Consider the following 11,037-nt stretch of genomic DNA (forward strand, 5'->3'; position numbering starts at 1 on the left):
CACAAACGTATCACTAATATTCTCAAAAAGGCGTTCTTGACAGACAACATTAGTTGTATAATTACTCAGCCTATAGCCGCCAAGTATAAAGATCCAGGGAGCCCTACCATAGCTTATGTCATAGACAAGACCTATATTGAACTTGCCTTACTTGACTTTGGCGCAAGTATGAATCTTTTACCTTACCATGTGTATAAGAAACTAGGATTGGGAGAATTGAGAGCCACTGGAACTACTCTTCAGTTGGCAAATAGATCTGTTAAGATTCCTCAAGGGATGGTTGAGGATGTCTTACTTAAAGTTGGGAAATTTTTATTCCCTGTTGATTTCATTGTTTTAGACACCCAACCAATTACCAACATTTAGGACGAGATTCCAATTATTCTTGGTAGACCGTTCCTTATAACCAGTAATGGCATAATTAATTGTAGGAACGGTACCATAAAACTTTCTTTTGGCAACACTTCTGTGGATTTTAATGTCTTTAGGTTGGGTAAACAACCAAATCCCATGAGAAGAAAGTTCATATACTCCAGAAAATTTCAGATTCCATTGAGACATATTTTGATATTATTTTGATTATGAATTTTAAGAGTATGGAACAATTAGGTGGTTTTTGAATTTTAAGAGTATGGAACAATTAGGTGGTTTTGATGACGGAATTATGTCTGAGGTTTGGAGTCTCCAACCACCTATAGAGCCCTTAGGATCCTTTTTCAATTTCATTTCCAAACCTTCTATATTGGAGCCCCCTAAGCTAGATCGTAAGGAGTTACCATATGATTTGAGGTATGCTTTCCTAGGGCCTGACCAGAGTCTTCTAGTAATAATTTCTTCATATTTGGCAGGAAGAGGAATTACTTAAAGTGTTAAAATACAATATGGAAGCCCGAGGTTGGACCATGGCTGACATCAAAGGAATTAGTCCTTCTATTGTTCAACATCATATTCACCTTATTGAGGGGTCCAAACCTTCAATGAAACCCCAAAGGAGAGCTAACCTAGTGATGAAGGAAGCCATTCAAAAAGAACTTCTAAAGTGGATGGATAATGGGATCATTTATTATATTTTTAATAGGGGCAATCATTTTTGCAATAGATCATTTGAGGCCCTCATGAAGAAATTTGGGATCACCCATAATTTGAAGCCCTTCATTGAGTTGTCATCTTTTGTTTTGGAAGATATCATGGATCTCCATAAGCCTCTTCACACTGATGATTAACTTTTAACCAGGTATGACCTCCTTACATTGTCTTTGCCTTTAATTCTTTCCATGTATTGAGGACATTGCATAACTTAAGTGTGGGGGAAGAAAACAAGTTTTTGTATTTTTCATTTTGTTTTGTTTGTTTTTCTTTTTGTTTTTGAGATTGCTAAGGATGAAGTTTTACTTTAGCTTTTGGATAATGATCATACCATTTGGTTGCTTGATGTATAAAAATAAAATTTTGATTAAGGTACCTATCTTGAACATATAAAAACCCTGTTGAGAAGAAAAAAACAAGTCAGTGTCTTGAGATGGGACTTTCTTTTGAAAAATAAGAGACCCCTGTTTTATGTTGTTGGACTATATGTAAGTCTTTGGTTTCCTTGTACTCTTAATTTGGAGTTAAGACCTTATTTTTAATTTGGTATGAATTGACAATACACAATTTTAAATGAAGTGTGAAATGTGATATAAAGAAGAGTAAGAGTTGATTCTCTTGGAACTAAACAAGGTATTGCGCCTCAAAAAGCGTGGTGACTTGATCGAAACTCTTAGAGAGGAAACTTCTGAAAAAAAAAAACTCTGGCATCACTGTCTATGTGAGCATATGCAAAAAGCAAAGCTATATAGTAACTTGGATGTCTGGTATTTGCTCCACCATATCATTCAGGCCAAAAGTAGTGGAATAGAATAGAGTTTATGAAGCAAAAAAATGAGAAAAAAAATGTGCAAATGTCATTAATGCTTGGTAACATGTTTAGTAAAAAACACTCCAACACCTTAGTCCTTCGTTCCCTATTTATTCACAAGTGGTTTTTCTTTAAGATAAGGATGTTTTGAAAGAGACGAGGTGAGTTTCAAATTAAAAAATATACTAGTACCTAAAATTGATATGAGGTAATAAAAGTTCAAGTGTGGGGTCCCTTGTAAAAGGAATTATCTTTGCTCCGGATCAATATGGCCCTTACCTTTAGTCAAGGTTGGGATTTGTTTATTCTGATTTTTTGATGTATATTCACTACAAACATCCACGAGACACAACTTGTCCACTAGGGGTGATCTAGGGGTTTAAAGGCTTGTTGCACATGCGAAGTTCAACCGTGATTCCTACAAAAGTGAGTTAGATTTTTTGTTATTTAAATTTTAGTTTTTTCCTTTTTGTTTTGCTCGAGGACTAGCAAATTCTAAGTGTGAAAAAATTCTAATGAGCCCATTTATGTGTGAAATCTAAGTAGTAAAGCATGCATTTTTACATATTTAGAACGGAACAACCTTGATTTTACTCTCTTTTTACAAGTCTTATATTTTAAAAGTCTTAAGTATTATCGGGCGTCATATATTTTCAACAATAACTACCTAGTATAGTTGGTGAGCTATGGTGTGCAAAATTCCCTTGCTCACCAGGAGGTCTCAAGTTAGATCTTATGGTTGTCTTTTTTTTTGAAAAATTTTATTGAAGATTTCTTGCTTTTCACTCACTTAAAGCACTAAGGGCAAGAAGGAGATTTTCACATCAAATTAGAAGATTGTCTAAATCTTCAAAGCAAGGAAAATCGTGGGAGGGGTTTTTTACGTAAGCAAAGAAAAAAAAATAGAGAAATAAATCTTGTCCAAATCGTCTCTCTCCTCCACATCATCACCATAAGATTGTTCAAATCACACAAAGTAAAAAGGGAAATCGTCTAAGAAAAAAAAAATGGCCAACAAGGGTTGTGTGCAAGATTTGAAGGGAGGGAGAAAAATAAGAGAAAAAAAAAATAAGAAAAAAAATTATAAGAAATTTCTCCAAGTTTATTTCTCTCTTATCTCTCCTCCACCTTAGCATTTTTGGTTTCAAAATATCTCACCTACCAATTGTGGATTTCTCCCTTTAAGAAAGAGAAATTTATTACCCTACCTCTTCATTCCCTATAAATACAACTCATGCAAGAGGAGGACAGACACTTCATTCTTTTTCTAGGTTTTTGTTGCTCTCTCTCTCTCCCTCTCTTTAGTTTTTGCTCTTCCTTTTTTTTTTTTTTTTTTTGCTTTAATCACTTTTGTAATAACTTGTTATTTCAATTAATGCAAGCACTCTTTTATTTTTATTCAACCTTTATGTTTATGATTTTTGCAATTGAGTTGTAATTTTTAAGTTATAGTTCTAGGCTTAGATCTAGGTGATAAGATAATGAGCCGTGGAGTATCTCTTTTCAAGTTTAGTTTTTTATTTTTCAAGATTTTTTTTCTCCAGGCCTAGAAATTTTAGATATGATTTATTCCAGATCTGGTTTTTAGGGTTGACAATATCTCAAATCAGCCAAGCTTTCAAGTTCAAATGTTAATTCAAGTAGGTAGGCTTCTTCAATAGTCTTCTCTCCCCCATTTCATTCCCTCTTCTAACTATCCTTTCTTTCTTAATTTAGGATTTTAATTTCAGTCATTACATTATTACTTTCATTTTCCCCCAAGGTTCATGGCTAGTGCATGTGTTGGCTTTGCCCCTCCTAGCCATAGAACCATCATTTTATTGTTTTTATTTTAATTGTCTCACTTTCTCGAAAGCCAAGTAGAGTAACCCTTATAAGAGTGACTTTCTGGTCAAGTAGGGAAGCTTATATTATGATGCATTCCTCGGGCTAAGTAGAGAAAGCTACTTGTGAGCCTCTCTTTAGCTTTATCCCTTTTTTTTTTTTACTTTATTTTTATTTCAGCATTTTTTTCCTTCATTGCTTTTTAATTGTGTGGGTTATTAATTTTCAGTTATTTATTTATTTAATTTTAATTGCGTGGCTTGCGTATTTAAATTCTTAGATGACGAATGGTTAGGACGTTATTTTAGATACAAATGTTTAGGATGGTAGTTAGATTAGATCACAACCATTAATCGGTTTACTTTCGCATTATTAAAAGAAATAAAAAATAAAGTGGTTTTTCTCCCTGTGTTCGACCCGTAGCTACACTGATCTGTACATTTGCGATTACATTTTAAATCCTAGCAATCCTCTCATCTTTTGGTCAAATAAGTTGTCAAGCTATTGTGGGTAGACCACACTAATTACAAGAACTTTTACCTTATTCTATATGCTTATGGGTTGAGATTGAAAACACAATGTTTTTGCAAAAATTCTCAGAGATTAGTAAACTGAAGCTTCCTGATATATATATATATATATATATATATATATATAAGATTAAAAGATCTTATTATGAAGCTTCCTGTGTTCAACACTTCCTGATCTTGAATCCTAATATATATATATATATATATATATAAAAGATTGAACTTCCTTTTCTACATAGAATCTGGTTAAGTGTTGTAGATTCTATTTTGCTTGCATCACAAAGTAGGATTCAAAATGTTCTCTTTTCTGATTTTATGCTATTAATGTTGGATCCCAGATAGGAAATGGAGAAGATGATCGAGGTATGTCGCTATGGATGGAGGGGAAGGGGTAAATGGGTAATCGCTGGGATGACAAAGGACAAAGCATGCTAATCCATATCTTCATATCCTATGACAGTAATGTTAGGAAAAAGAATTTCAATTATTTATTCCCTCATAATCTAACGTCTTATCTATTATGATAAGATTTATTTTGGTGAGTAATTAACTCTAATTAGGAAACCTCTTTGACAAAGTGGGTTTACCTAAAACTCTTAATAATAGGGATTTAGTTAGAGATATATATTAACTCATCCAAGCAAAGAGACGAGTGGTTCACACTCTCCCACCTCTAGAAATCGTGCTCTTCCTTTCTCTCTACCTCTTTGATTGAGAAAGTGTAGTATTTAGGATTTTATAAGAACCTTGACAATTGTGGAGGAGGCTAGATCCAAGGGAACACTAAGTTGTACATGTGGGACGGAATCACTATGAAAGGGCTAAGATTGTCACTTGTGGAGTTCTAGGTAATAATTGAAACCCTTCTATTAATTGTTTGTGAATGATCAACCCTACTGGTAGGATAATCCCTAATCATTTTCACATCCGCCTAACAAGTAAAAGCCAAAGTGATGTTAATAGACATTCATAGAACATCTTTGTAGATGAATATTCCTAGGTTAAAACACATGAGGTATTATTAGTTCACAGAAGCAAGAGCAATCAAAGGTCTCATGAGGAAGAGGAAATTGTTACAAATTGTTAAGAAATTGTTTATCTTTAGTAGCATAATGGTTACTTGGATTGGCAATCCTGTTCTATATGATTTTTCTAGTATTAAAGGGAAGTCTAACAATACCCATGAAGATGAGAAGGTGAGAACAAATTGATCTACCTGTGACAGTGGATCAATAGATGAGATCAGAATCAAGAGTTACAGAGCTAGAATCCTTTCTTCTTTCATGCTCTGTTCAATAATTATTTCTACAGAGTTGCACTGGACAAGGTAGTTCAATCTACTTCTACCTCAACTCGGCATCTCATTATCATTGTTTTAAGGGAAATTTAGCGCGCCACCCCTTGGAGAATGCCACAATGATAAGACCACCTTCTCTATTTCACCAAATTATTCTCAGACCCACTACCGTCAGTCAATGTTAAGTGTGGAGTTAAAATAACCATTATACCCTTACCATTAAAAAACTCTTGTTTTAACCATTATACCAAAAAACCTATCGATTCAATTTTTAACCCATTATACTTTCCTCCCGTGAGAGTAAACTGACGAGTATGAGGGATAATAGAGAGCCACAAGAATCCGAGACCTTTCTACTTGTCATCGCATCCAACAACTCCGGCCACAACTATAAGTTTGCAACTCCGATCAACTCTATCTATTTCGGTGCTACTGTTGCTCTATTTGAAGATTGTTGTTGCTGCTCTATTTGAATATCCATTGCTCTATTTGAAGACCCTACACTGCTGCTGCTGCTACTCTTTTGAAGAAATCTGTTGCTGTTGCTGCTCTATTTTGAAGACTTTGCACCGCTTCTTCTCTATTTTTCTCACATTAAACCCTAACTCTCGACGTCCATTGGAGGAAAGAGTAGAAATCCCCCCCCCCCACCTTTTTTTTTTCTTCTCCTTCTCTTTGTTACCTTCAACACCAAACGAGGTTCCCCTTAACCTATGATGTGTGGGCATCTAAATGGCTATGAAGTATTTCAAATGCGACCTGCTTCCAAAATTTAATGAACTTCCATAGGAAGAAACAGTCTCTGTGTTTTGATGTCAGCGGTTGATCTGTATGTTATGTAAAATAGAATTTGTGAGTTTATCCATTGAAAAATAGTGTCTATTGTTTGCTCAAATTTCACTATACTAATTGACATGAAAAATGCAAAGGGGGAAGCCTCATCCAATTTTTCCTATAACAAACCTGTACTGAGATTGGCTAACAAATCCATCTTTATTCTTCAAGTCTATCTTGTCTTATTTCTTAAAAGTACCCTCACTCGCCCCTTTGTGTCTCCATATCCACTGCACGTTATCTCTAATTTCTTATTATGACTCCATAAAGTTCTGAAAACTAGAGAACTTCAGCTGCATGGTGATATATTAGTTGTAATGTTGCTGCTGCTGCTATGAACGATCGCCGGTGGTCCAAACAACGGCAATTTGAGAGAAAGATGAAATAGGTCTTGGAATAAGCTATTGATTTGGGTACAGAAATATTAAGAGTAATTTTGGTACTTCCTATTTCATAAGGGCATTTTGGTATTAAAATAAAATATAGTTGTTGGCATCAGCAAATATAGTATATTCCTTAATAGTGACTGACGGTAAGGGGTCTGAGAATAATTTGGTGAAACAAAAGGGGTGGTCTTATCATTGTGGCATTATCCATGGGGTGGCGTGATAAATTTCCCTTGTTTTAAAGACCTCCAATACAACAAAGGAAGCAAAGCTGCATCTAATCAATCAATAAAGATTTCCTGAAAAACTGAAAACAAACCCGCTAATGATGAAGATTGGGTGATCTTTGCATACTAATGATGCAATAATCAAAACAAACAGATTCACTCTTCTAGCTGCATCCATAATGAGTTAGGAGATTTTTGAAATCGTGTTGTTCATGATTTCATTGGGTTTATGCCTCATTGAAATGTTGAGTCAACTATTAATGTCAATTCTATAATTAATAATAGTAGCATTAGAATCCGTTTCCAGAAATTGGTGTTATTAAACACCATTGTCTATTGGAAATTTTTTTGGAAACAGGTTTATTCAATGCCTTTTTAACTCAAAAGAAATATTTCTTAGTAAAGAAACGGGAAAAAAATTATTTATGCTGTTTCTAGACACAGAAACATTACCAAACGGACCCTAAGCATTTACAAACTATTGATAAACTCAAGACAACATTTTACCTGGACCTGAATTTTTTTTTTTTCTTTTTTTGCATAGAATTTTTACCTGGACAATATGGAACATGAAATATCTAAGGTAGAAATGAGGCTTAAGGAGTAAGGAATGGAGGTAAAATGGTGGCTTTTAAATGTGCATCTACATCATAAGAGCTTCGAAAATAATAAGATCATTCCAAGGTTCCCGTCAGTATGGAATTGGTAAAAGAAAAAAAAAAACAACCCAATGCATGAGGTTCCCGTTAGTGCAGGGTTTGGGAGCAGTAAATCAGATAGGAAATTTGTCAAAAATCTGTCAAATATCTTGTACTTGAAATTAGCATTAGAAAGGAATAAGATTTTTTTTTTTTTTTCCTTTTTTGAATTCAAAAATCTTGTGAATCTAACTATAAGAGATTATAAGTTTCATTGATTTTTACTATTTTATTAAGGAAAAATTCATCCTAAAAATGGGAATTAAGTGCATCCATGACCAATTTCAAAATGAGTTTTGAGAATCCAACATAATTGGAATAGGACTGTTGATTTTATTCCAGTCAATGAGACATGGACCACCCTCTCCTCCTCCCCTTCTCCCCCAACCCGACCCACATAGTCGGCTCAGAATAGATCCCACATTGTCCAATTTCTGAGATGGCATAAAAAAGGATTCCAATTGTCGGCGTAGGGATTTTTTTTTCCCATAAAACATTAACAGATTCAGAAAACATTCCTATAGCAATACAAGTGTGTAGCTTAAGATAACACAACAGCTTCTTCAAAAATAAAGGGGTATATATATTGTTAGCCTCATAGATTAACGATAATACTAGATGTATTGCACATTGCACCATGTGCATGTTACTTATAGAACCTACATATTGCTTAAAGAATAGTTGACAAGATTAACCAACTGCATTGTCTCACAATGGTTTCTTGCACCAAACCATCCTTATATATCAGTAACCATCTGCAATGTCTTGTATTAGTTTCCTTAAATTTATACTTTTAACAATAATTAATGAGATCATATTGGATTGAAAGATCATAAGAAAAAGAGCAGATTTCTGTATGGCTTTTGGCTAACTTTACCAAACCAGACCAAACCTGACCCAAGAAATGATAAGAGATCCAATAAGAATATACAGTAAAAAAATGGCTCGGAGGAGTGAAACACAAATTAAAATTATTAATATAAGACCTTCTTGGTTGTAACCTGAATTCAATCAGAATCACCAAGACATCAGAAGATAAAAATACTCATACTTAATTCCAATTGTGAAAGAACAACACATGATAGAAAGGACATGTAACTGCTAATAACTTGGTAGCTTTTTTGAATATTTGTCTACTTGTAGCTTTCAAATTACCCTAAACATCATCAAGCGGGGTTATAAATTGATCAGGTCATTGACCACCCGACCCAAAGACCCCGGGTTTGACCTGGATTCGTAACCCGAAGATCCGAATTTTTACCTAGATTCTCAACCTGAAGACCCAAATTTTGACCCAGAGCTAATATGTTCGAACCGGATTAGATTGCTTGGCCGAACCGATTGGTTTGGGCAAACCAAATTTATTTTGATTTATTTTTTCTGTAACTTCAAATGGCTCGTACAGGCAAATGGTGAAGGATTTTCACCCTGATTTTTTACATTGAGTCCAATTTTTTGAACTCTTCATTTTGATATATTATGAGCCTAGTTTTGATCAATTTTTATGGTCTATTTTGTATAAGTTACAAGTATAGGTGTTTTATAATTCCTTATGATTTTCCTATTAATTGGAAGAAATAAAAGAAAATCAACTCATACATTATTTGCATATCAGAATATGAACTTGTTTATTATTAGTAATGATAGTTCATGCTTTTGTTTATGAATTTTTTTTTTTCATGCTTAAACAATCTCACTTTTAGCTGTCGAAATGAATTTATAGACTATTGCAGTAAGATTTGATGGAATCCACCAAAGTGGTAAAGTTCAAACTTATTGTAATAGAACACAAATCAAAAGATTTCTTTATTTGAAAAGATAGAGAATAATAGTTGGTAGTAAGGTTGCTAATGTTCACCCAAATGTAACATTATCAAAGAGAAATTAAAGTTAAAGCAAGTGAAAAATAGAATATAGATTTCTCAACCTAGAAGATGATGTCCATCCAAAGATGGCGGTATTTTTTTGAAAGTTATAAGAAATCTCACAGTAATAGCGAAAACTTGAGTAGACCAGTATGTTTTAGACTCAAAGATCAGGGATGTAATTCTGATTGACACTCTTAAATTAATTGATAATTGAGCATTATAATGTTTATTTTGTTAATAGTTACATGCTTGTTTTCTTAAATGTAAATTGATATTTAATTCATGTTTAAATAACCCAAAAATTTAAATTGCCAAATATAATTACAAGCTATTACAGTGGAATGAATGAAACCCACCAAAGTGGTAAAATCTAAGATTACTGCAATAGGTTTAAAACTCAAAAGTTTTTCTTATTTTCAAAGACATAGAAAATTATTGGTAGGAATTAGATAATACTTGCTCAAATACAACATTATCATAGAAAATTATTGGTAGGAATTAGATAATACTTGCTCAAATGCAACATTATCAAAGATAAGCATAAATGCAAGTGTATTCTAGGCAGACCTTAACCTAGAAGTTACTATTCATCCAAAAGTGGCAGTAATTTTTGAATTTGAAGAGCTTCCACGGTCATTGTAGTTTTTTAGTGGACCAGTGCATTCCAGACCCAAAGGTTGAGAATGTAGTTCGGTTGACACTCTAATTATGTTTAATGGTTAGTGATGTAATATTGGTTTTAATTTTATTGATATTACATGCATTAATTAAATATTAAATGGATTATTCTTCCTTGAGTTGAACCATTAAAATAAATATCTTTAAAAGTGGCTTGAGAATTCTAAGAAAATCAAATCAATAGTTTAGTATTATGCTTTTAAAGAAAAAATTTTATCCTAAAAGGTATTGGATAGTTGATCAATGGTAATAGGGTGGATGAGAGTTTCATGACTATAACCATAAGTTATAGGTTTATTTAATATGTTATTTTTGTATTCCGATTGGATCAATTCGAATTGGTTGTGTTGAATTAGTATCGATTTTGATCAATCCAATATTAAGTTCTCAAACACTGTCATTGTTCTTTGAAAACCTATTTATAGACATTAATTGATAAATGTTTGGTTTTCTTTTGTTTTTGGGCTTATGTAAATAAGTTTATATATATGTCACATTTAACGAATTGTGTTCTCCAATAAATGGATTAATTTATGATTAATCGAACCAAGTGGAAGGATAGAAGTATGGATCTTAACCTATTTTATGTGCCTCGACTAGTGGGAGGATAAATTCGGTATACTAGGTTGCTAGTGGGAGGATGTTACTTGTAGAAAGTCAGTATACAAGATTGCTAGTGGGAGAATAAATTCAGTGTACTATATTATTTTTCATGCAAAAGAACTATTTTGAGTTTCACATTGATTTATTATTTTCATGATATTGAAGAATTATTTATCACTGAAATATATAATAAAT

Source organism: Macadamia integrifolia, chromosome 9 (genome assembly GCF_013358625.1).
Source record: "Macadamia integrifolia cultivar HAES 741 chromosome 9, SCU_Mint_v3, whole genome shotgun sequence".
Classification (NCBI taxonomy): domain Eukaryota; kingdom Viridiplantae; phylum Streptophyta; class Magnoliopsida; order Proteales; family Proteaceae; genus Macadamia; species Macadamia integrifolia.